Source organism: Anabrus simplex, chromosome 2 (genome assembly GCF_040414725.1).
Source record: "Anabrus simplex isolate iqAnaSimp1 chromosome 2, ASM4041472v1, whole genome shotgun sequence".
In the NCBI taxonomy this organism is placed as follows: Eukaryota; Metazoa; Arthropoda; class Insecta; order Orthoptera; family Tettigoniidae; genus Anabrus; species Anabrus simplex.
This window is the reverse complement of record NC_090266.1, coordinates 628,059,494-628,083,671: the sequence shown is the minus strand read 5'-3', so window position 1 is coordinate 628,083,671 and position 24,178 is coordinate 628,059,494. Positions and strand designations below refer to the sequence as shown.

Sequence of the window (24,178 nt, the reverse complement as noted above, 5' to 3'; positions counted from 1 at the left end):
GAAGGATTGCAACAACTATCGAGGTATCTCATTGATTAGTATACCAGGCAAAGTATTCACTGGCATCCTGGAAGGGAGGGTGCGATCAGTCATTGAGAGGAAGTTGGATGAAAACCAGTGTGGTTTCAGACCACAGAGAGGCTGTCAGGATCAGATTTTCAGTATGCGCCAGGTAATTGAAAAATGCTACGAGAGGAATAGGCAGTTGTGTTTATGTTTCGTAGATTTAGAGAAAGCATATGACAGGGTACAGAGGGAAAAGATGTTCGCCATACTGGGGGACTATGGAATTAAAGGTAATTATTAAAATCAATCAAAGGCATTTATGTTGACAATTGGGCTCCAGTGAGAATTGATGGTAGAATGAGTTCTTGGTTCAGGGTACTTACAGGAGTTAGGCAAGGCTGTAATCTTTCACCTTTGCTGTTCGTAGTTTACATGGATCATCTGCTGAAAGGTATAAAATGGCAGGGAGGGATTAAGTTAGGTGGAAATGTAGTAAGCAGTCTGGCCTATGCTGACGACTTGGTCTTAATGGCAGACTGTGCCAAAAGCCTGCAGTCTAATATCTTGGAACTTGAAAATAGGTGCAATGAGTATGGTATGAAGATTAGCCTCTCGAAGACTAAATTTATGTCAGTAGGTAAGAAATTCAACAGAATTGAATGTCAGATTGGTGATGCAAAGCTATAACAGGTCGATAATTTCAAGTATTTAGGTTGTGTGTTCTCTCGGGATGGTAATATAGTAAGTGAGATTGAATCAAGGTGTAGTAAAGCTAATGCAGTGAGCTCGCAGTTGCGATCAGCAGTATTCTGTAAGAAGGAAGTCAGCTCCCAGACGAAACTATCTTTACATCGGTCTGTTTTCAGACCATCTTTGCTTTACGGGAGCGAAAGCTGGGTGGACTCAGGATATCTTATTCATAAGTTAGAAGTAACAGACATGAAATTAGCAAGAATGATTGCTGGTACAAACATGTGGGAACAATGGCAGGAGGGTACTCGGAATGAGGAGATAAAGGCTAATTTAGGAATGAACTCGATGGATGAAGCTGTACGCATAAACCGGCTTCGTTAGTAGGGTCATGTGAGGCGAATGGAGGATAGGTTAACTAGGAGAATAATGGACTTTGTTATGGAGGGTAAGAGAAGTAGAGGGAGACCAAGACGACGATGGTTAGACTCGGTTTCTAACGATTTAAAGATAGGAGGTATAGAACTAAAGGAGGCCACAACACTAGTTGCAAATCGAGGATTGTGGCGACGTTTAGTAAATTCTCAGAGGCTTGCAGACTGAACGCTGAAAGGCATAACAGTCTATAATGTATGTATATGTATGTTATGACCAGTAAAACAAAAGATACTATTTAATATCCATTTATGACCAATAAAACGAAGGATAATATTTAATATCCATTTGTGATGAGAGTTTAATAACTAAAGGATACCATTCAATATTAATTTTTTTTATAAATAAACTCATATATCAGTGTGTGTTAATCGAGTGAATTGATGTACGCCAAGAACTAATTATGCCAGGACAATTTCAAGAAAAGTAATAATAATGTTAATGTTATTTGTTTTACGTCCCACTAACTACTTTTTGAGGTCTTCGGAGACGCCGAGGTGCCGGAATTTAGTCCCGCAGGAGTTCTTTTACGTGCCAGTAAATCTACCGACACGGGGCTGTCGTATTTGAGCACCTTCAAATACCACCGGACTGAGCCAGGATCGAACCTGCCAAGTTGGGGTTAGAAGGCCAGCGCCTTAACCGTCTGAGCCACTCAGCCCGGCAATTTCAAGAAAAGAAGGCATACAATGTACATAATTGTGTCAGTTTAATTGTTTCCTTTGCTTATATGTTGAAATAGAACATTATTTGTGTGGTTCACATCAGTATAATAAAAATGTTTAGAATATATACTTGAACGGAGATTCTTCTCATTTAACAATATTAGCATATTCCTCTCATATTATAGAATCCTACTTTCATTATTTTAGATAGTGCCTATTTTATTTCTTTATCGAACATTCCATTACCCGTATTGCTCTCCGAATTCAGCCGGTGATGCTACGAAAGTAGAGAGGATGAGACTTCAAGCGTGGTGACTTCTGGTGGTTCTCATCCAAATGTTCCATCTGTACATTGTTTGTAAAACCAAATTAAGTAATATTGCCCTAATTATACCCAGGGTAAGCCTAATTTTGTTGCCCAACTAATGGGGCCAGTTTCATTTTGTCGCCTGATGTGCTCAGGGCTGGTTCATACTTAGTTTTGGTGCGACGACATATGCCCTAACGGTTACAATACATTCTTACAAGGTTTTCTCCTTTAAAATACCAGCCTTCTTACTTAATTTCTTTCTCGTTTCAGACTTATTTCAACAGTCTAACTTTAAATTCAACTTCAACTACGGTTGTTTTCAAGAGTTCCCCCCCGACAACCATATTTTAAGAAAATCTTTTATATTCTTAATTTAACTTCAAGATTCAACAAGTACATATTTCTCCAGCCTAAAAAGAAAACCCCTTATGTCGATTTTATTCGTTAACTTGGATATTGACTTGTTGCAAAATTTTAACCCAACATGAATAAACATTTTATCTCATCATCATTATCATCATAATCATCACAAGTGTTTTATTTGTCTTGTCAATTTTTGTATTGCAAGCTGTCCACTTCATGGCCGTATCGATGAGTATAATCGACAAATTAATCTAAAAAGCCACCTAATCGATACTTTATTTCTTTTGCCTTTGGCAAACTTAAAAATACATTAACAAACACAGTACATGTTTTGACCACTTAGTGGTCATCTTCAGCTGTATATAAAAAATCTTAGATGATAACATTTAAAAGCAAGCACATTGGATCTTAAAACTATATCCCATGGGAATCTAAAAACTATTGTTCTAGATGCTTTAAATTAAATGGAAGATCGGGGGGGGGGGGGGTAAGGAGATTTATGTGAATGATACTTAAATTACAGTATTGTTTACAATTGTGTTTAAAAACTTAAATGATGAAACATATTTAAAATATTTAAAAGCGTCTATGGTAAAATTCTTTTTGATAACATTAGGTGGCGTGAATAAAAAGTTCGTGTTTGTAATAATCTTCAGGCATTTGTGAGAAAATAATAACTTAATTAAAATTCGCGTCTGTGGTGATGTTAAACACTTTGTTTTTAATAAACATACTTTAAAATATTCTAAAGTGTCTATGGTAAGGCACTTATTCAAAAACACTTGTGCTTGAATGAAAGTTTATGTCATATGCACCAGTCTTCAGGTATTTGTTTATATTTAATAACTTCCTTGACTGATATTCTTGTGGTTAAAAGGCCGTGTTGACTGTTTAACTTCCGAGAATTGCTCTCCGGAATGTGATAAAAGAAATTGTGTTATTCGTTTAACTTGCTAAAACCCTGTGGTGGCTTCTGTTATATAAAATGGCGATCTGATTCGGGCAGCTTGCCTCGCGATCTGTAACCAGCAGGAGATCGTAATATATTAAAATGTGACATATGATAAAAGTAAAAAGCTCCGAATTCTAAATAGATAGCGGGAAGATATTTGTATTCAAGATTGCGTGGCCTTGACTTACCTTATCTGGCAAATGTTTAATCCGCGTTGCCTTGGAGAACTGCCTTTGTGCACGACCTAGTGTGATAGCGGTGTGACATGGTCTGATTGTTCGTGGAATATTCCGGAGGAAGGGGAAGTAGAGTCGTGTCGTCATCTAGTACGTCTTGTGAGGGGGGAGGGATTACTGGTTGTGTTTCAGTGACGTCGTGTTCGAGTACTTCATTTGTTAGTCTTGTTTGTTTACTGTTTACCATTTCCACGTATTTACTGAATTGTTCGTATAGGAGGTGTTTTTTTCATTCGTTTCGTTTAGATTCCATTCCCTGTTCTCCAGTTTATCGAGAGTAATGTGGATGTTTTCTAGGTTATTCATTAAACTTCCTTTATTAATCCTACTGATAATTTGGAGATCTTGTCTGATGTTAGTGAAATTGTGATTTGCCTCCTTCATATGAGCTCCCATAGCAGAGTATCTCCTGTATTACTCTGCATTAACATGTTCCTGATATCTAATTAAAAAGCTCCTCCCAGATTGCCCCACGTATGTTTTTTTGCACTGGGTACATGAAATCCCGTTAACAGATACAGACAGAAAGAAAGAAAGAAAGAACTATCTTTCATTCGTCAACAAGCCTTACATAACGGTTTCAGTTTGAAATTCATTAACAAAATCATTACTAAGTGCAAATATCAACAACAAATTAAACTAAAGCAACAATCGGAGAATGCAAAGAAATACGTCAAATTCACCTTTAATAACCCGAGGATTTATGAAATCACGAATTTGTTTAAGAAGCACAATACCAAAATAGCTTTCTCAACCAACAACAATACAAAACACAGATTTTTTAATCACAATAAAGTCAATAAACTTAAAGATGACGAATTCCAGGAATCTGGCATTTACAGATTGACATGTACCCAGTGAAAAAAAACATACGTGGGGCAATCTGGGAGGAGCTTTTTAATTAGATATCAGGAACATGTTAATGCAGAGAAATACAGGAGATACTCTGCTATGGGAGCTCATATGAAGGAGGCAAATCACAATTTCACTAACATCAGACAAGATCTCCAAATTATCAGTAGGATTAATAAAGGAAGTTTAATGAATAACCTAGAAAACATCCACATTACTCTCGATAAACTAGAGAACAGGGAATGGAATCTAAACGAAACGAACGAAAAAAAACCTCCTATACGAACAATTCAGTAAATACGTGGAAATGGTAAACAGTAAACAAACAAGACTAACAAATGAAATACTCGAACACGACGTCACTGAAACACAACCAGTAATCCCTCCCCCCTCACAAGACGTACTAGATGACGACACGACTCTACTTCCCCTTCCTCCGGAATATTCCACGAACAATCAAGGCAGTTCTCCAAGGCAACACGGATTAAACATTTGCCAGATAAGGTAAGTCAAGGCCACGCAATCTTGAATACAAATATCTTCCCGCTATCTATTTAGAATTCGGAGCTTTTTACTTTTATCATATGTCATATTTTAATATATTACGATCTCCTGCTGGTTACAGATCGCGAGGCAAGCTGCCCGAATCAGATTGCCATTTTATATAACAGAAGCCACCACAGGGTTTTAGCAAGTTAAACGACTAACACAATTTCTTTTATCACATTCCGGAGAGCAATTCTCGGAAGTTAAACAGTCAACACGGCCTTTTAACCACAAGTATATCAGTCAAGGAAGTTATTAAATATAAACAACAAATACCTGAAGACTAGTGCATATGACATAAACTTTCATTCAAGCACAAGTGTTTTTGAATAAGTGCCTTACCATAGATACTTTAGAATATTTTAAAGTATGTTTATTAAAAACAAAGTGTTTAACATCACCACAGACGCAAATTTTAAGTAAGTTATTATTTTCTCACAAATGCCTGAAGATTATTACAAACACGAACTTTTTATTCACGCCACCTAATGTTATCAAAAAGAATTTTACCATAGACGCTTTTAAATATTTTAAATATGTTTTTCATCATTTAAGTTTTTAAACACAATTGTAAACTATACTGTAATTTAATTATCATTCACATAAATCTCCTTACCCCCCCTGATCTTCCATTTCATTTAAAGCATCTAGAACAATAGTTTTTAGATTCCCATGGGATATAGTTTTAAGATCCAATGTGCTTGCTTTTAAAAGTTATCATCTAAGATTTTTTGTATACAGCTGAAGATGACCACTAAGTGGTCGAAACATGTACTGTGTTTGTTAATGTATTTTTAAGTTTGCCAAAGGCAAAAGAAATAAAGTATCGATTAGGTGGCTTTTTAGATTAATTTGTTGATTGTCAATTTTTGTTAAATCTTTTAGCTGAAGATGTTCCATAATTGGAACGAAACATGTTCTATTTAGTATTATACTCAGAGATTAAGCTGGATTATGTTATGTAAATAATAAACTAGCTATAAGAAATTGACAAGTATTGGAAGGTGGGAATCTCCTTGCGACATAACCTTAGACCATTCAGCCAATGTGCCGGACTTACTATGCATTATCTATAAGCTAATCAAATTACTTAATAACTGACTTTTTTAACATGAGCATCTTCAGAAAGCATCAGAATATTACTGAAAATTAAAACAATTGACAAAACAGCTTTCATATTTTTTTAAATCCTTTAAAAGTACAAAAAAATCTTTCAGAATAGTTGTGCCTAGCAATGTTACAAGAGTATTGTGGCTAGCAAAGGGTTAAGGAAAGAATTAAAACTTTAGAAATCCTTCTACTCGTGACAAACTTGATCATATGAACACAGCTTGAGTTGAAATGTTAATATTTTGTATGAATATTGTTTCACGATCAAAACTGAAAGAAAACAAAAAGTTTCTGACCATAAAAGAGTTAACATGAAGATGAGAGGGAATGAAACAAAACATATGACAAAAGTTTACATATTTATTTTAAAGATTTATTTATCATTTAACAACTACATGGTTTAATATACACTAGTGATTTTATGAATATTTGGAATTTAAAATAACATGTTTGGATAAAAAACCTAGAATTAAATTATCCAAAAAGAAATAACTTATTCCAGATGTATAACAATGATAAATGGTACAAATATGATGATATTTACATATTTAGATACTGATGATTATTCCGACTAATTACTAGGTTGAGTTGTATATGTTATTATACAGCCTGTTCACACAAATTAAAACTCAAATATTTCAAGTGTTTGTCCAGTATCACAATAAAATCACTCCTACTTTTTCTCTGCACAGTGCCTTAAAAAAATCTGTCACATAATTACAACACATGATAGCAATGCAACTAAGCTTCAATTAAAGTGTATGTTGTTTATGACATGTAGTTAAAAGCAAAGAATGAAGGAGGTTCAATTTGAGTTCTAAAATGCTTCCAATGCTTCTCAGTTGATGGTTCACATTAGAAAGGTCTACATTTGAAAACTTAACAATGTAACCAACCAAAAATTAATTTAAAATTAAAGATTCAACTATATAACTACAAACAATTTAGTTAATATCATACTGTATGTTCATCAATATTCTTCAACATCTCGCTTGAAGAATATCCACCGGACATGAAAGGAAGACAACTTGTAGAGCATTGCTCCTGCAATAATGAACAAGGATGGCTGATGAGATGTACCTAGAACCAAGAGGAAAGATGCTATTTAGCCATCTGAGATGATTAGGAATATTTAATATTATGGCTCTCACTCCAAACGTACAGTATATTGTTCATTAGTTTTAATCCATGATAACTCAGTAAAATACATGTTAAAAGTTACCTATCTTTTGAAACTTCTATGGATTCTCTTTGCTGTTTATGTGACTACTGTGCCTTCTGAGAGGTATTTCGAGAGTGATATAGGCAGTGCTTTTTCAAATTTTGAAGGGTACTCTCAGTTTGAACAGGACAAAACATCACCGGCTTACAATTTAGACATTAAAATGCAATGAACAAATATGCAAATAAAAGTGAGTAATGGTCATGTCTCTTTGCAAACTGGCAGTACAGCACTATTATTGCCATACATTTCTCCTCTTGCTTTTGGTGTCAGTTTCCAGATGTCAGCAATAAAGAATTTCCTTAATCCACAGGTTTAAAAAGTCTTAAAGGAGGTAAACTTGGCAAACATAAGGTTTGTACCTGTGCTTAAATGCCATAATGCTCTGGTAGAAGTCATGATGAGGTTCATTTGAAAGAAGCCTCATTCAAACTTGCACAGGAAAATTGGGATATTTCCCATAGCGTTAAAAGGGGGCAGTGGAAATGTTTGACATTTCTTCTCCATAAGGTAATCTCAAAAATCTCTTAGGCTGCCTTCACACCAAACCACTCAAGCCTACTTTAAGCCAGTCCACAGTCCAGTCAAGCTCACCTGTCCGACTAGACTACACCGGGTTATTCTGAAGCAATAGTTCCTTTAATTACAATTATCTGATAACAAGCACAAATACTGCATCTTATGCTCAGTTGGAGATGACACAGAAAGTGATTGGTTTGAAGTATATGGGTTTATATCCAATAAATATAAATGTCAGTATTTTGGTATTTTTTCAAATCTCCACCCTGATTTATTGGACAACAAAAATAAGTTTGAAGTTTCTTTCGAATGGACTGTTAATCATTCAAGAAACTTGTTGAGTTACTGAGCGGACTTACTCCAGACAAATTTACGAAAATCAGCTGGGGCAGGAATGGAGTTTAGAGAGTAAAACACACTTTGTATTAGTGCCTTTGATGGACACTAGTAATACCGTTAGTACTAGCTGCTTGATATAAAATACTTAATGGTATAAATACTACCAGTACATTTACTAGACTATTATATATGTGCTTATTACCTTCAAGATCCATTTCAGAAGCAATATCCTTCAATACATTGCCAGATACATTCCTGTTGCTGTGATATACGTTCATGAGCTCTCCCTAATTCCATAAGCTTTTTGGTACTGAATCCTATTGTCATCACTGATATAAAGAATTCTTGGAAATCAGCACATGCAATATCATGCATGTGACAGGACCAGCCCAGTGTGGGTGGTCATATTTGTTTGCGCTGCATTTTAAAACATCAAACTTGAAATGACTGGCTTGGTTTGAAAAGGCAGCCTTAGGATTTGACCCTTAGGAAGTCTGTTGTTGCTTGGGTCATCAGTCCATAGATTGGTTTGATGCAGCTTACCATGCCAACCTATTGTGTGGTAACCATTTCATTTCTACGTAACTACTACATCCAACTTCTCCTCTAATCAGTTTGTAATATTTATGCCTGGGTCTACCCCTACTGTTCCTACCACCTACACTTCCCTCAAAACCCAGCTGAACAAGTTCTACATGTCTTAAGATGTGTCCAATAACTTTTTCTGGCCAAATATTGCCGAATTATTCTCCTCTAACCAGTCTGATCCAGTAAATCTTATTCATGATTTGATCTACCCATCTCACCTTCAGGATTCTCGTGTTGTAACACCACATTTCAAAAACTTTTAATCTCTTTCTTTCTGAGCTAGTTATTGTCCACGTTTCAAGAGTCCTCAAAAACACCTTTCTAATGGCTATATCAATGTCTGATGTGAGCAAATTTCTTTCCTTAAGAAAGGCCTTCCTTGTTAACGCTAGCCTGCATTTTATGTCGTCCTTACTTCTTCCATCATTAGTCACTACTAACCAAGTAACAATATTAATCTACTTCCTTTAAGACTCCATTTCCTAATCTAATATCTCCTGCATCACCTGACTTTGTTTGACTGCAATCCACTGCTTTTGTTTAGGATTTATTTACTTGCATCCTGTACTCCTTCACCAAGACTGTGTTTATACCATCCGGCAATTTCCCCAGATCATCTTCAGACTCTGATAAAATAACGATGTCACTGACAAATCTCAGAGTTTAGTTGTTACGTGTTGGCAGGGTAAATAAGACAGAACCTGATAGCCTCCTATTTCTAAAATGTATTAGCTAAAAAAAAAAGAAACACACACACTCTCTCTCTCTCTCTCAGCTGCTCAGTCACGCTCATTATTGCTGTCACGGTCTGCAGTCCACATGCCAGTCTCCCAGCTCGGGATAGCATCCATTGTCCACTCAGTTCACTGAACTCCACTCGCAGCCACATGTCGGCAAGCAGTGTTGTCGTCCACACTGCACAGGAAAAGGCCACGTCCTCCTCCAGAAGCTGGTCCGAAACACACACATACACTATGCTGCGTCTGCCATGCCAATGTACAACCACGAGAAGCAGCGCAAGCTAGGCAACTACAACCAAATGCCCATCACCAAGGAAGACCCACCCTCTCCCTACTCCTGTCACCATGCAGAGGACAGCCACTTGCGGATTGGTCGGTGCCCCCGCTGCTGCTCTCTGGATTATCCTGCTCGCTCATTGGAGGCCTCTGGCATTATGGAAGAGTCTGCATGGCATGTGGAGAGTATTCGCCTTTGGGAAGACTCTGGGAGGTGTCTCCCTTCTGGAAGCATCCAGATGGCGTGGGCCCAGATATTTAAGTCAGGCGAGACCTACGGAGTTCAGTTAGTTGGTGTAGCCAGGTGGTGTAGTGAGTCCAATGTGTGGACTCAGCGAGTTAGCGATGAGTTCAGTTTGTGTGTTAGTGACAGCCTGGGCTGAGGTGTCAGTCTGTTGAAGTATGTCTGTTGGAGCCGAGGACTTGTTTCTGACATTGCAGTGCCACTTACAGGCAACGCAAACCTATGGTGTTCCTCACATAGGTGTACTAATCACAGGGACTCGTACTACCCCGTGGTGTTCCTCACATAGTGGGTACTAATCATAGGCAACGCGGACCCACGGCGTCACTCATATAGTGGTACTAATCACAGGCAACACCCAGACCTGTGGTTTCTCACATAATGGTACTAAATACAGGCAACGTAAGCCCGTGGTGTTTCGCATGTAGTGGTACTAATCACGGGTACTGTAAACCCCATCCTGATTCACACTTTGTTGCTATTAATCACAAACCTTTTGTGTACCTAACATAGTGGTACTACTCGCAAGTAAAGGCGACCCATGGTGTTCACCGCGTGATGGTACCAATTACAAGCAGTCCCATGGTTGTAATTTGATCATCCCTTGGTCGCCTCTTACGACAGACAGGGGATACCATGGGTGTATTCTTCGTCTGCGTCCCCCACCCACAGGGGGATGTGTGTTTGGTCTGCGAGAGCTGTTTTATTTCGCTCAAGTTTGCCGGCAAGCCGGTTAGTACCCCCCCATCCGCCACCTGGGACGCGCCACGTGGGAGTATCACCTCTCCCCCTGCTACGCCAGCATAGTAGGTTTGTGGCATTCATGATTTGATCTACCCATCTCACCGTCAGCATTACCATGTAACACCACATTTCAAAAACTTACTTACTCTCTTTCTTTCTGAACTAGTTGTTATCCATGTTTCACAAGTCCTCAGAAACACCTAATTCCTATACCAATGTTTGAAGTGAGCAAATTTCTTTCCTTGCTAATGCCAGTCTGCATTTTTATTTCGCCCTTACTTCTTCCATCATTAGTCACTACTACCCAAGTATCAATATTCATCTGCTTCCTTTAGGACTACATTTCCTAATCTAATATCTCCTGCATCACCTGACTGACTGCACTCCACTCTATTGCTTTTGTTTAGGATTTACAGTGACTCGCACAATTATTCGGAAAGACATGATTTATTACATTTTCCTTTGTATTAGTGATTTCAGTAATAAATCACTGATATAAATTAAATATAGGTTTCTGTAAGGAATATAAAAACTAAACGTCCATCATTCTTCTACTGAACACTGTCAATGAATATATAATAATTAAAAAACAAAATAAAACCGAAACCAATATTGCACAAAATTATTCGGACAGTTTCCTTTTTGCTTATGATCCTAAAGGTTCAGCGCCTGGTTGTCTTCCCTTTCATTTTAATTACTTCCCTGAGTTGAATTGGCATTCTCTCCACTAATTTCCGGGTGTAATCTAGAGATATCTTCTGCCACTCTTCTTGAAGTCTGTTTTGCAGCTGTTCTTTAGATGTGATTGTCGTTTTTCTTATTTTTTTTTTGTTATCAAGTTTGTCCCAAAGGTACTCAATCACATTCAAGTCTGGTGATTAAGGGGGAGGATGAAGCACCTTTGGGCAATGAAACAATAACCACATCCTTACATTCCAGGCCATATGCTTTGGGTCGTTATCATTATAAAACTTAAATGTTCACCAATCCCCATATTTTCGGCACTCTTTTTCATATTGTCCATCAGTATTCTAAGGTATTGAATGTGGTCAATTTTACCTTCAATAAAAACCATTTCACCAACTCCATTCGTCAACATGCACCCAAACACTATTACATGTCCACCGCCATCCTTCACAGTTGCTTTCAGATTTTTCCCTTGAAGCTCAGTATTAGGACGCCGCAAAACTGTTATCCTCTCATCAGACTGAAATATGTTAAATTTACTCTCAATAGCAAATACATCATCATTCCACCACTCGTCCTCTCTAACATGCTCTTTGGCAAACAGCATTCTCTTTCTTAGATTTATTTGATTCATGAAGGGTTTCCTTCTTGCAATATGGACGTAAAAGTTACCTCTTCTGAGCACTCTCCGTATTGTTTCGGTATGCACTTTCTTTCTGGTGCCTGCGGCAATCTCCGTAACGAGTTTTGGTGCACTTAACTTGGGTTCCTTTTTTGTCTTTCTGGTGATATACCTCTCTTCTCTCACAGAAAAAGTAGATGTTCAATTCTATTTTCCTCCCGGAATCTTGTGATAATATCAGAGACTGTACTTTTCTTCATTTGTAACATTTCAGCAATTTGACGACAACTTTTACCTTTGGCATGGTGGAAAAATTACTAGCTGTCGCTGTTCGATTGTACTCTCTCTTCCTCTGCAGGCCATTTTCTCTTACGTTGTGCACAGTACTCTAACTCACTGAATGTTCATACTGTCCGTGGCTCTTCTACACACAACCTCTGCATAGCAACTGACTTTTGTCCGAATAATTTTGTTAAAGCACGTTAACCGAGTTCTAAGGTTGCAGCGTCACAGGTTCTCTCCTGTTTACTAAAAGTACACATTTCAACGCCGTGTTGAATCTGTCAAATTGGGTTCTGTCAGAAACTAGTTTGCGTGTAAAATATTTTCTCTGAACCATAGGGCCTGTGTGTAGCAAAGGCTATAATTAACGTGTCCGAATAATTATGCGAGTAACTGTATTTACTTTCATCCTGTACTCCTTCAACTAGACTGTTCATACCATTCGGCAATTTCCCCAGATCTTCTTCAGACTGATAAAATAACAATATCATTGACAAATCTCAGAGTTTTTATTTCCTCTCGCTGGATTGTGAGTCCCTTTCCAAATTCCTCCTTGATTTCCTTCACTGCCTGTTCTATATTAACAGTGAAAAGGAGAGGGGACAAACTGCAGCCTAGTGTCACTCCTTTCTGGATTGTTGCTTCTTTTTTCATAGCCGTCGATTCTTATCTCTATTCTTTCTCATTAACTGATCTCGATCAACTTCAGGATCTAATAGCTTGATCCAATCAACATCATCAAATGCATTTTTTAGATCTACGAATGCCATGTGTGTGTGCTTGTCCTCCTCCATTCAGTTCTCTATATATAATCAGACATAAAGCCAGGATTGCTTCAAGTGTTCCTGCATTTCTTCTGAAATCAAACTTATCTTCTCAGTTTCAACTTGACTTTCCACTCTTCTGTAAATAATGTATGTTAAAATTCTGCAAGCAAGAGATATTAAACTGATGGTGAGGTAGTTTTCACATTCATCAGCAGCATCTGCTTTCTGTCTAAAACTGGATGGTACTTCTCCTGTATAATGCAATTTACATACTAAATGGAATAACCTTGCCATGTGAGTTTCTCTTAAGGCAGTCAGTAACTCAGAGGGTATGTCATCAATTCCAGGTGCCTTGTTCCAATTTAGGTCCCTGAAAGTTCTGTTGAAATCTGACCTTAGAATAGGGTCTCCCATTTCATGAGCATGAACAGCCTCCTCTTGTTCCAGAACCTTATCTAATTCTTTCCCTTGATACTACTGTTGAATTTTTTTTTGTGTTACTTGTTTAAAATCACACGAACACATCAAAGGTTTGTTCATAGGTGTGGAGTTTAGACAGTATATGTACTTAATTTTGTATTATCTCAACAGGGCATGCTCAGCCATACATGCATACAATAAAGCTGCATTTACCAATGATCCCAAGTAAGGATGATTCGAACAATCAATCCATTAGATCTTGAAGACTACTGGAGCCTACCAATTCAACCACAAGAACACACATTCTACTCAGGCTGTAGGCGGGCTAATAAAACACGCCCCTTTCACCTCCACATTTAATTTCCATATCATACCCCTGATTCATGGTTTAGAGCATTCATTTAGCATTCTACCACAACACACCAATTTCGCACAACCCATTAACTTTATGACATTTTCTGTATGTATATTATAACAGCACGTTAGTGGAAAGGTCTGTTACCTTCAGTGCAAAAATTGCATATAGTCTCTTTTCTTGAATGTGATAAGCTTGTATTATATAGCTAGCAGATCAATATTGACCTTAAGGACTACCACTGCTAGATAGATTGCACATCATCAATAATTATAAGGGGCTGTATTGTACAAAATTTCCTTTACAAATGTTACACACACCACATTGTACACTGGATCTCAAACGGTGTAAGCTTGAAAGAAATGTTCAGTCTGATGATATTGAAAAAAAAAGTGTTGTTAAATTTCAAACAGAGCAGAAAATTACAGGCCAGTCAGCATGACATTTGGTATTAATATTTTTTAAATCACTATAACAATGATTTATTATTGAACAGTATCCACCTTAAATCAATACCTAATGGCTAATGTGAATCTAAAAAACCTAAATTTCACATTTTCACATCTATAAATGTTACGATTTTAATAGGATCATCTTCAGTAGATTGCTAAAAATCACATTACATATTGTAGTTAAAAACATTTAAAATTGAAGTAAGAATGATGTTATGAATGTTAAAACGCCGTCATTAAGAAAAAGTTTATGCTCTTACAAGGTCGTGTTAAAATCTACAGTGTGCACTGTTATCCACTTGTCATAATATGCTTTACGTCCCACAAACTACTTTTACGGTTTTCGGAGACGCCGAGGTGCTGGAATTTAGTCCTGTGGGAGTTGTTTTACATGCCTGTACTGGGAAGCACACCCCAATGCCGCACATTTAAATCTTGTGCCTAAAAGAACTCCTCTACTGGAGAAACCGTGAAATTGAAACTGGACCAACTTATAAATTTATTGAGAAGATGTCACCACAGTAATTTGATGTAATTTTGTTATTCTGAAGTTTCCTGTACTCTGTGAATTTCTACTTGTTTTGCCATTCATCAAGAAGTTTGGACAGTCTGCCATAGATGTCACTGCTAAGAACTACGATCATGCACCCTGGTGCAAAATGGAAGAACTTTTGATTTGAAGAAGTTTTGTATTCATGTATGTGTATGTTGGGTATTCAGCCGAAGGCTGGTTTGATCCTCCACAGTCCTGTCAACAGATGTCAAATAGCCTAGGCATCACTGAAGAGGCATACTAGGGAAATGAAGAGTGAGGTAGTTTTCCGTTGCTTTCCTAAGTTTTTTTTTTACTAACTGATGTTCCTTTATTTTTGGGTTGGCAATATTTATCTTTTCTTTCCGCCAGTTTTGAATTTAGCCAATCACAAATTTCTGTAAATAATTTTCAACCTATCACAACCTCCTTCTTCGATTTGGAGTGTAACCTTTCAAAATGACCAATAAAGTGAGGGGGTGTGGCTGGTTTATTCATGAAAGGTCTCGAACTTTCCCCGAGGGTTTATAAACTGCTGATTTTCTCGTCTCTTGGACATTTGATCGTCATCTACCTAAGTGTGTGTGTCAAGCAGGAGGTGCCTCTCATCAGGCAGCAGTACACCGGCAAGGTAATGGCCATCTAACTTTTTTGCTAGCTCCGCAGTTTAACCCGAGGGAAAGGTTCGAAACTTTAACTATGTAACCAACTTCTCTAAAATGTAAATCTCCTTTCGACTCGTGTAAAACTTTCATAAACCTGTAAGTGTAAATCGGGGATAGAGAGTGATGTACCCTCTCGAGCTCCCCTTCATCTTGGTTTGAGGTGAATACGTTTATTGCTGTTTTTCATTCTGTAATGTGGTAAATTACTTTCTTATACGAGTCACCTCCATAGTTTGGGAATAGCCCCTGTTTCATCGGCCTAGTGCCCCTTAGGTTTTAAGAATGCATATTTAGGAGTGCAGGTACCCGCCTCCATTCAATTTGTGTTTCAGGCCATTTCCTTAACCTGTTCTTTTCCGCAACAGCCCAATAGGTTGGGTACTAGATACCTCTGTTTCAAATTTGTAAGTTGTGCCTTGATGGCAAGTGATTGTAATTTTCTGATATCACCGTGAATAGGCTTGGAAAACAGAGCACGACAGCTCTTTTCTAGTGTTGTAAAAGTGCCTCTGGGAGGCTTGTTATTGAGTTGGGAGCAAGCGCTCCATGTATGGAGGGATTTCTGCCCTTGTGTAAATTTTGTTTTGGTAAATTTGAGCTAGGAGCTCGAGGAATTGTAAGACTAGGGGCTTAAAGCCCAAGAGAGTTAAAGTTCTGAAATCTTGGATCTTTCTATTTTTGTCCTTGTTATCTCACTAAGTGAAGAATTTGTTAACTTGTTGCTTTTCAAAAATATAACCTTCAAGTTTCAGTTTTAAATTCTTTCTTGACATTACAGTTAGACCCATTCACCCCGGCACCATCTTTCACCTCTGCGTTCCACGGGTAATCCCGTAACAGTGCCAATAAATCTACCGACACAAGGCTGACTTATTTGAGCACCTTCAAATACCATCGGACTGAACCAGGATTGAACCCACCAAGTTGGGGTCAGAAGGCCAGCGCCTCATCTGCCTGAGCCACTCAGCCCGGCATTTTGTGATTTGGTTTGTTGCCAATAAGGATTACCGTAACTGCATATATCTTGGTGGTATGATTGCTTGTAATTGGAACGTTAAAGTAAACTGAATGCCAAAGCAACACAAAAATGTAGTCTCGTGTTTGTGAGTAATAAAGTTTTGACAAACTTTTGCCCGGTTGAACGATGTGTTTATGTGCGTGGTTTTGTCCACACTAACCTCGTTTATCATAGCTGTAGGCTCAATGTCTTGAGGAGGAATAGCAGGAGGGGAGGGGACTGAACTTGACGCAATTGGTAACTGAACTGCATGCGGAGCAGGTTAAGTTGTCATTGGTTGAGGGCGGGACCTTTCATTATAAGGTGTGAATATGCAAAGAAACTGAATAAAAATTTCAAATAAAGAATCCAATTTTTCATTAATTTCATTTAAATTATATTCAGGTTTAATATATGTATGTTCTCTATGATACTGAGTAAGGGGCCTTCTTGTGCCAAACTAATAACCTTTAAATCTTGTTCGATTGACATGTAATCATGGTTGGATTCCTTCATATGCACACTTATGGCTGAGAAAAGGTTATATCTATTAGCATTTAAGTGTTCTTGATATCTTATTGCAAAGTTTCTGCCAGTTTGACCAACATAGTATGCCTTGCAGGATTGTCAACTGATTTTATATACCCCTAACCTGAGATATTTATTGTTGTTCTTAATAATAATAATAATAATAATAATAATAATAATAATAATAATAATAATAATAATAATGGCATGTGAATTGAGTAGTATAGTACGCAAACCTTTTCTTGAGCCCTAGTTCCCATTCAGCACTATGGAGCTCAGGGCTCAAGAAAAGGTTCGCGTACTACACACTTGAATTGGTGTTTTTAGTTCTATACGCTATTCTTATGCCTTGTCTTTTGAAAGCGTTAGTAATTTGATAAATGTTGCTATTGAATGTGAAAGTGGCATAATTCTTGTTTGAGGTCGAATCCTTGATTAAAGTGGTGTTCTGTTTATTTTTATTATATATTTCATCTATAAACTCTTCCTCATAACTAACTGTTAGTGTTAGCTATGGCATATATGGTCCTAATTTCGTCTTTGAACTCTCTGTGAGATAAAGGGATCTTGAAAGTCTACGTACCATGCTATTATATGCTGCTTTCTTATGGGCTCCTGGATATGTTGAGCTTTGTTAATGGTGTTACCGGTCTGCGTTGCTTTTCTAAATATTCGAAAGGATAATTTATTACTGTTGCTATTACAAATAATGGTAAGGTCTAAGTAATTGAGTGAGCCCTCATTTTTGGATTCTATAGTGAATTTACATGTGGATCTATCTTGTTAAGATAATTAAGGACATTTTTGCTGCTAGTGGCTTGTTGGTCTATGATAGTAAAGATGTTGTCTACAAAACGTGCCCAATAAAAAATTCCTTTGAGGCAACAGAGAATTTTATTTCCTCAAGATAATCCAAATATATATCGGCCAAGATTCCTGAAGCTGGTGCCCCAATTGGTAAGCCTATCTGCTGATAAATTAAGTTGTTAAACATAAAATAATTATCAGAAACAGACTCCATAATGTGCATAAATTCTTGTAATTCTTGTTTAATAAGCCTGCTGTGTTTACTTAAGATGTTTCTTATTAATTTAATCATACTTTTGATAGGTATACTACCGGGCGAGTTGGCCGTGCGCGTAGAGGCGCGCGGCTGTGAGCTTGCATCCGGGAGATAGTAGGTTCGAATCCCACTATCGGCAGCCCTGAAAATGGTTTTCCGTGGTTTCCCATTTTCACTCCAGGCAAATGCTGGGGCTGTACCTTAATTAAGGCCACGGCCGCTTCCCTCCCACTCCTAGCCCTTCCCTGTCCCATCGTCGCCATAAGACCTATCTGTGTCGGTGCGACGTAAAGCAACTAGCAAAAAAAAAAAAAAAAGGTATACTTGGATACATATTGACAATTCCTCTAAAATTCCTCTATTAGCATTGCTCTAGGTCTGATGAGACAAGAACTGTGGCGCTTTCACATTCATTAGTAATAATATTTATCTAATGATTAACACTTTCAAAAGACAAGGCATAAGAATAGCTTATAGAACTACAAACACCAATTCAAGTGTACTGTTCAATTCACATGCCGTTAATAATAATAATAATAATAATAATAATAATAATAATAATAATAATAATAATAATACGAGGGTTGGTGCAACTATTTTTTTCTTCAAGATACCAGCCGGGGTGGAAAATGTGACATATACAGACAAAAGGACAAAGTGTTAACTACATGTGTGGACAATGAATAGCACTGAAATATCAAAACACACAAATTTATTACTGTGGTATACAAGGCAATATGGCCTTCCCAGTGCAACACAGCACACAAAGTTGACATGACAAACCTGGGCCTAAAGGCCCTCAAAGTAGTCCCCTGCTACTGACACCACATGCTGCTAACGATGTGGGAGGCGCTGAATACCATCTGCCTCAGCATTTGCCACACCACGTGTGAATCGGATCACCTGTTGGCGCACAGCATTAGCAATGTCCTCTTGTGTTGCAAACTGCCTACCACGTAGTGGTTCCTTAATCTTTCGAACGAGATCAAAGTCGCAGGGCGAAATGTCGGAGAGTACGGTGGGTGCTCCAATTCTTCCCATCCCCAACGTCGCAGTAGCTGCCCTACACACTCTGCTTTATGTGGTTTTGCATTGTCGTGCAGCATTATTGCACTGTCCACAAGATCCGGACGTTTCTCCCGAGCGCCACGTCATACCTGTCGCACCAGGAAGTCCCTGTATTACTGTGCGGTCACTGTTCTGCCATGTGGAACAAAGTGGCAAACAATGACACCCCTGACGTCATACGCAGCGAATAACCATCAATTTGACTGGGGAAGGATTCTGACGGACTTTCTGCCTCCTTGGTGATCCAGCATGTCACCACTCCACGGACTGACGTTTCAGTTCTGGTTCGTATTCCGTGGCCCAAAATTCATCGATGGCGATTATTCGTGACAAGAATTGATCGCCGTCCTGTTGCCAGCGTGCAAGGTGGTCGGAGCAAATTGCACCCACCTTTGAACTTCCGTCAGTGCATGCGGTACCCACCGCAATGCAATTTTGCGCAGTTGCAGCTCATTATGCAATATCCTGTGGACGGTGCGTTTCTCAATGCCACTTGCCCTCTCTAACTCCAGTAGCGTCCATTGTCTGTCTTCATCCAGGAGCTGCTCGACGACGGCATGTGCCACGCCGGTCCGCACACTGACAGGTCGTACCGAACGTTTCTTATCACTGGTTGACACACATCCTTGCTGAAACTTTCCTTGTCGGTGCAACGGGGGAGGGAAAAAAAAAAAAACTTTCCTACCCGCTGTGCTACTGTACGGTATGGTAGGGCATTATTCCCAAGGGCTTACACTATTCACTGTGACATTCCATCGCATTTCTCCCTCGGAAAATGGCTATTTTGATGTAAGCGCGCTGCTCAACACGGGTTACTTCCATCTCGCACAACACTCACCAACTGACTGATTTCACAGCCCTTGCTGCGCTACTACCAGCTATCACAGAGCCATCTGTTGTTCTGCATACACACTTTGCATGCAGAACTTCCACACAACACATACGTTTGTGATCCGTTCACATATCTAAAAGAAAAGAAAAATAGTTGCCATGACTTTTGCCCCGATCCTCGTAATAATAATAATAATAATAATAATAATAATAATAATAATAACCACAACCACAGGTCAGGGGTATATACAATCAGTTGTCAATCCTGCAAAGCATCCTATGTTTTTTTTTTTTTTTTTTTAAGATATCAAGAACACTTATGCTAATAGATGTAACAGTTTCTCAGCCATAAGTATGCATATGAAAGAATCCAACTGATTACACATAAATCAAACAAGATTTAAAGGTATCTTAGAGAACATACATATTCACTATATTCACATTGATCAATACATTAACCCCAATACAATTTAAATGAAATTAATAAAAAAATTGGATTCTTTGTTTGAAACTTTTATTCTACTTCTTTGTAGATTTACATCTTATAATGAAAGGTCCCACCCTCAACCAATGATAACTTCACCTGCTCTGCCTACAGTTCATTTACGAATTGCGTCTAGTTCAGCCCCTTCCCCTCCTGCTGTTCCTCCTCAAGACCTTGAGCCTACAACATATGACAAACCGGGTTAGTGTGCATAAAACCACGCACGTAAACACATCGTTCAACTGGGCACAATTTTATTACTCACAAACACATCAGATTAAACTCTGTGCGTTTCTTTGGCATTTAATTTAACTTTCTAATTACAATCATACCACGGACACATATGCAATTATGGTAATCCTTATTGGCAGCAAACCTAATCACGAAATATCAATTATTCATCAGCTACTACCTAGTCCAATTAGCAGACTTTGAACTAATGAAATACCAAGAGGATATTATGACAAGTGGATAACAGTGCACACTTAAGATTCCAACAAGACCTTAGAGCATGAACTTTTCCTTAATAAGAACATTTTAACTTTTCTTTATGCGAACATTTAAACATTCATAACATCATTCTTACTTCAATTTTAAATGTTTTAAACTACAAAATGTAATGTCAATTTTAGCAATCTACTGAAGTTGATCCAATTAGGATCGAAACATGTATAGATGTGACAAATGTGAAATATTTAGTTTTTTAACTTAACATTAACCACAAAGTTTTGAATAAGGAGGATACTGTTCTATAATATATCACTGTTATATTCTTATTATATTAGACTCGTTTGCAAAATTACTAACTGGTTTGACAGAAGGCAATTTGGGTTTAAGAAAGGTTATTTCAGTGAAGCTCAACTTGTAGGATTCCAGCAAAATATAGCAGAAATTTTGGTATCGTTCCTTCATGGAAACGATCAAATAAGTATTCCAGATAAGTACTATATACCACCCCACTGGCTTTAATATATCCCCAGAAATCTTATCAATCCCAGCTGCTTTGCTAGCTTTCAATTTTTGTATCTATTTGTAAGTATCTATGGTGTTTAACATAGCTCAAACACACCAACGTTTTTCAGCAAAATGTTTTTATTATAGGTACATTTCAGTAATTCACCAGTATTAATCACATCATTTACCTGGATATTATCCTTGGATCTAACTACATTTATAAACTGGTGACTAAATATTTTTGCCTTCTCGAAGTCTTCACATACATTGTTCATTAATGATCCGTGGAATGCCCTTCCTAGAACCTGTTTCTACCTTAAAGTATTTATACATATCCTTTCACTGTTCCCTAACATTTATATTACTGACAGTAATGCTTGCCATCATGTTATCCCTAGCTGGCTTTTTTTGCAAAATCAATTTCTTACCAAGTTCCTTCAATCTCTCCTTACTTCCATGACCATTCGTAACTATTTTTTTCTAACCTGCACATCTTTCTTAATCTCTTTATTTCCCTCTAATAATATAGTGGGTACATACCTGTTTCCACACTCCTCAACAATTGCTTTGAATCCACCCCATATGCAAACTTACATTTTTCATTATAATTTTTCACTGACCATAATTGGTTTCAAAAAATTCCCCATGCCTCTCCTATTAACCATGTGGTATTTCCTCAAAGTCCTATTTTTACATCCTTCCTTGCTATCACTTTTTTTTCTTTCTTTTAACTACAAAAATAAGGCTTCATGATCATTTATACCATTGATCACTTTACTTTCTCTATAGAGCTCATCAAGTTTTATCAGCACCACATCTAGAATATTTTTCACTCTACCTGGTTCCATCACTTTCCGATTCAGCTGCCCTTCCCAGACTACCTGGTTCCATCACTTTCCGATTCAGCTGCCCTTCCCAGATTAACTTATTTACCATTTGTTGGTCATGCTTTCTGTCATTCACATTCCCTTCCCAGTTAACATTTTGCAAACTGAGATCACCTGCTACAATGATGTTCCTTTCTATGCCGTTCTCCATATAGCTGATTACACTGATAAACAATGAAATAGTCTTTTAAATAAAACTAAGTGATCTTTTCGCATCAGTTTTCTCTATCACCTAAACTGTTTGCAGAACACCCACATTTATAGTTTTATGGTTTCAGGTCTCCGCACCTCGTTCTGCATCCGTCTTAGTGGTTGGTTCCTAGTAAATGGACAGGGATAATTTATGGACAGGGATGTTTTAGAGACATTGTATGTTTAGGACTGGCACTTAATATATTTCATGGAGGAAACACCTGGCAGAAGAGTAATTTCTTGTTTCTTTGTTTAAATTTGTTCTTTTGTTGGTTAGTCAAGTCTTAACTTCCTTTCCAATCTCTTTGCGAGTAGCAGTATTTTATGTTGGTGTATTTTTGTGAAATTGTGAATGCAATATTGTATATAGTGAAGTGTTTAAGTTGTATTTTAAGAAAACAATAACAGAATTCATCATAATTGTTTTTATAAAGAAATGTATTATAACTCAAGGAGTTTGCCACATCATGCAAATGTATGAATAACCCAAACTTGTTTTGTTATGCTTGCAGGGAATCTACTTTGAAGTTGAAGGGAAGTACTATTACTCCTATAGTGAAAAAGTAAAGTAGACGACGGAAAAAGCTGGGCACCAGATAAAATTTGTTGCAATTGTTCACAAACTTTACATGGTTGGCTTAATGGCACTCACAAAACAATGCCATTCGGAAACTCTGTAATGTGTACAGAAAGATCATATTATGGACTGTTACTTCTGTTTAACAAACAGTGGGATACAGTTCTAAATCAAAACATTCTGTACTTTATCCTGATGTTCCTTCAGCCAAGAAACCTTTGAGTCATGATTTTATACCAATTCCTAAGCCTTCTAAAGAATGTACAGTGGATGAAACAGAACCAAGCAGTGGTTCTCCAGTAATGTGGAAGGAGTCACAACCCAAACGAGTGGAGACTATTTTTAGATTCATCTAAGAATGGTTTAAAAGTAGTATTGTTGCATAATGGAATACATACCCATCAGTACGCCTTGCCTAGTCTTTCACCATGAAGGAAACATGGAAACAAGGAAATACAGATACATTAAAAGTGATAAATTATGAAAAAATATGGTTCGCAGATATGCGGAGACCTCAAAATGATTGGTATACTGCTGGGCATGCAATCTGAGTTTACCAAATTTTGTTGCTTTCTTTGCAAATGGGACAGCCGGGCAAAAGATAAACATTACAACATTGTGGATTGGACCATACGAAAAACAATTCCTGGAGAGAAGAGTGTTAAGAATCACCCCCTACCTGAGACAGACAAGATTTTGTAATCACTGTTACATATAAAGTTAGGGCTGATGAACAACTTTGTTAAGGGTTTGGATAAACACGGTAAAGGTTTTGGATATTTGAGAAAAAAAATTCCTAAACTGACAGTAAATTAAAGAAGGCACATTTATTGGGCTGCAAATCTGTGAGATCATTCATGATGACAACTTTGTGGAATTGCTAACAGAAAACAAGAGATGCGCAAGGTTACCTTTCAGACAAGTACGCTGCAATTTTCTTGGAAACTTGTTAAGAACTTGTTGAAATGGGATGCAATA

At 37.6% G+C, this 24,178-nt stretch overlaps 1 protein-coding gene across 1 annotated transcript in view; it reads right to left on the bottom strand.

Annotated features, from left to right (window-relative positions):
- Positions 1-6,524: 6,524 nt before the first annotated feature.
- P5CDh1 (delta-1-Pyrroline-5-carboxylate dehydrogenase 1) overlaps positions 6,525-24,178 on the bottom strand; it is a 241,063-nt gene continuing 223,409 nt past the window's right edge. Inside the window, exon 13 of the mRNA XM_067141060.2 lies at positions 6,525-7,245. The gene's annotated coding sequence lies outside the window, so the exon portion shown is untranslated. The remainder of the gene's footprint in view (positions 7,246-24,178) is intronic.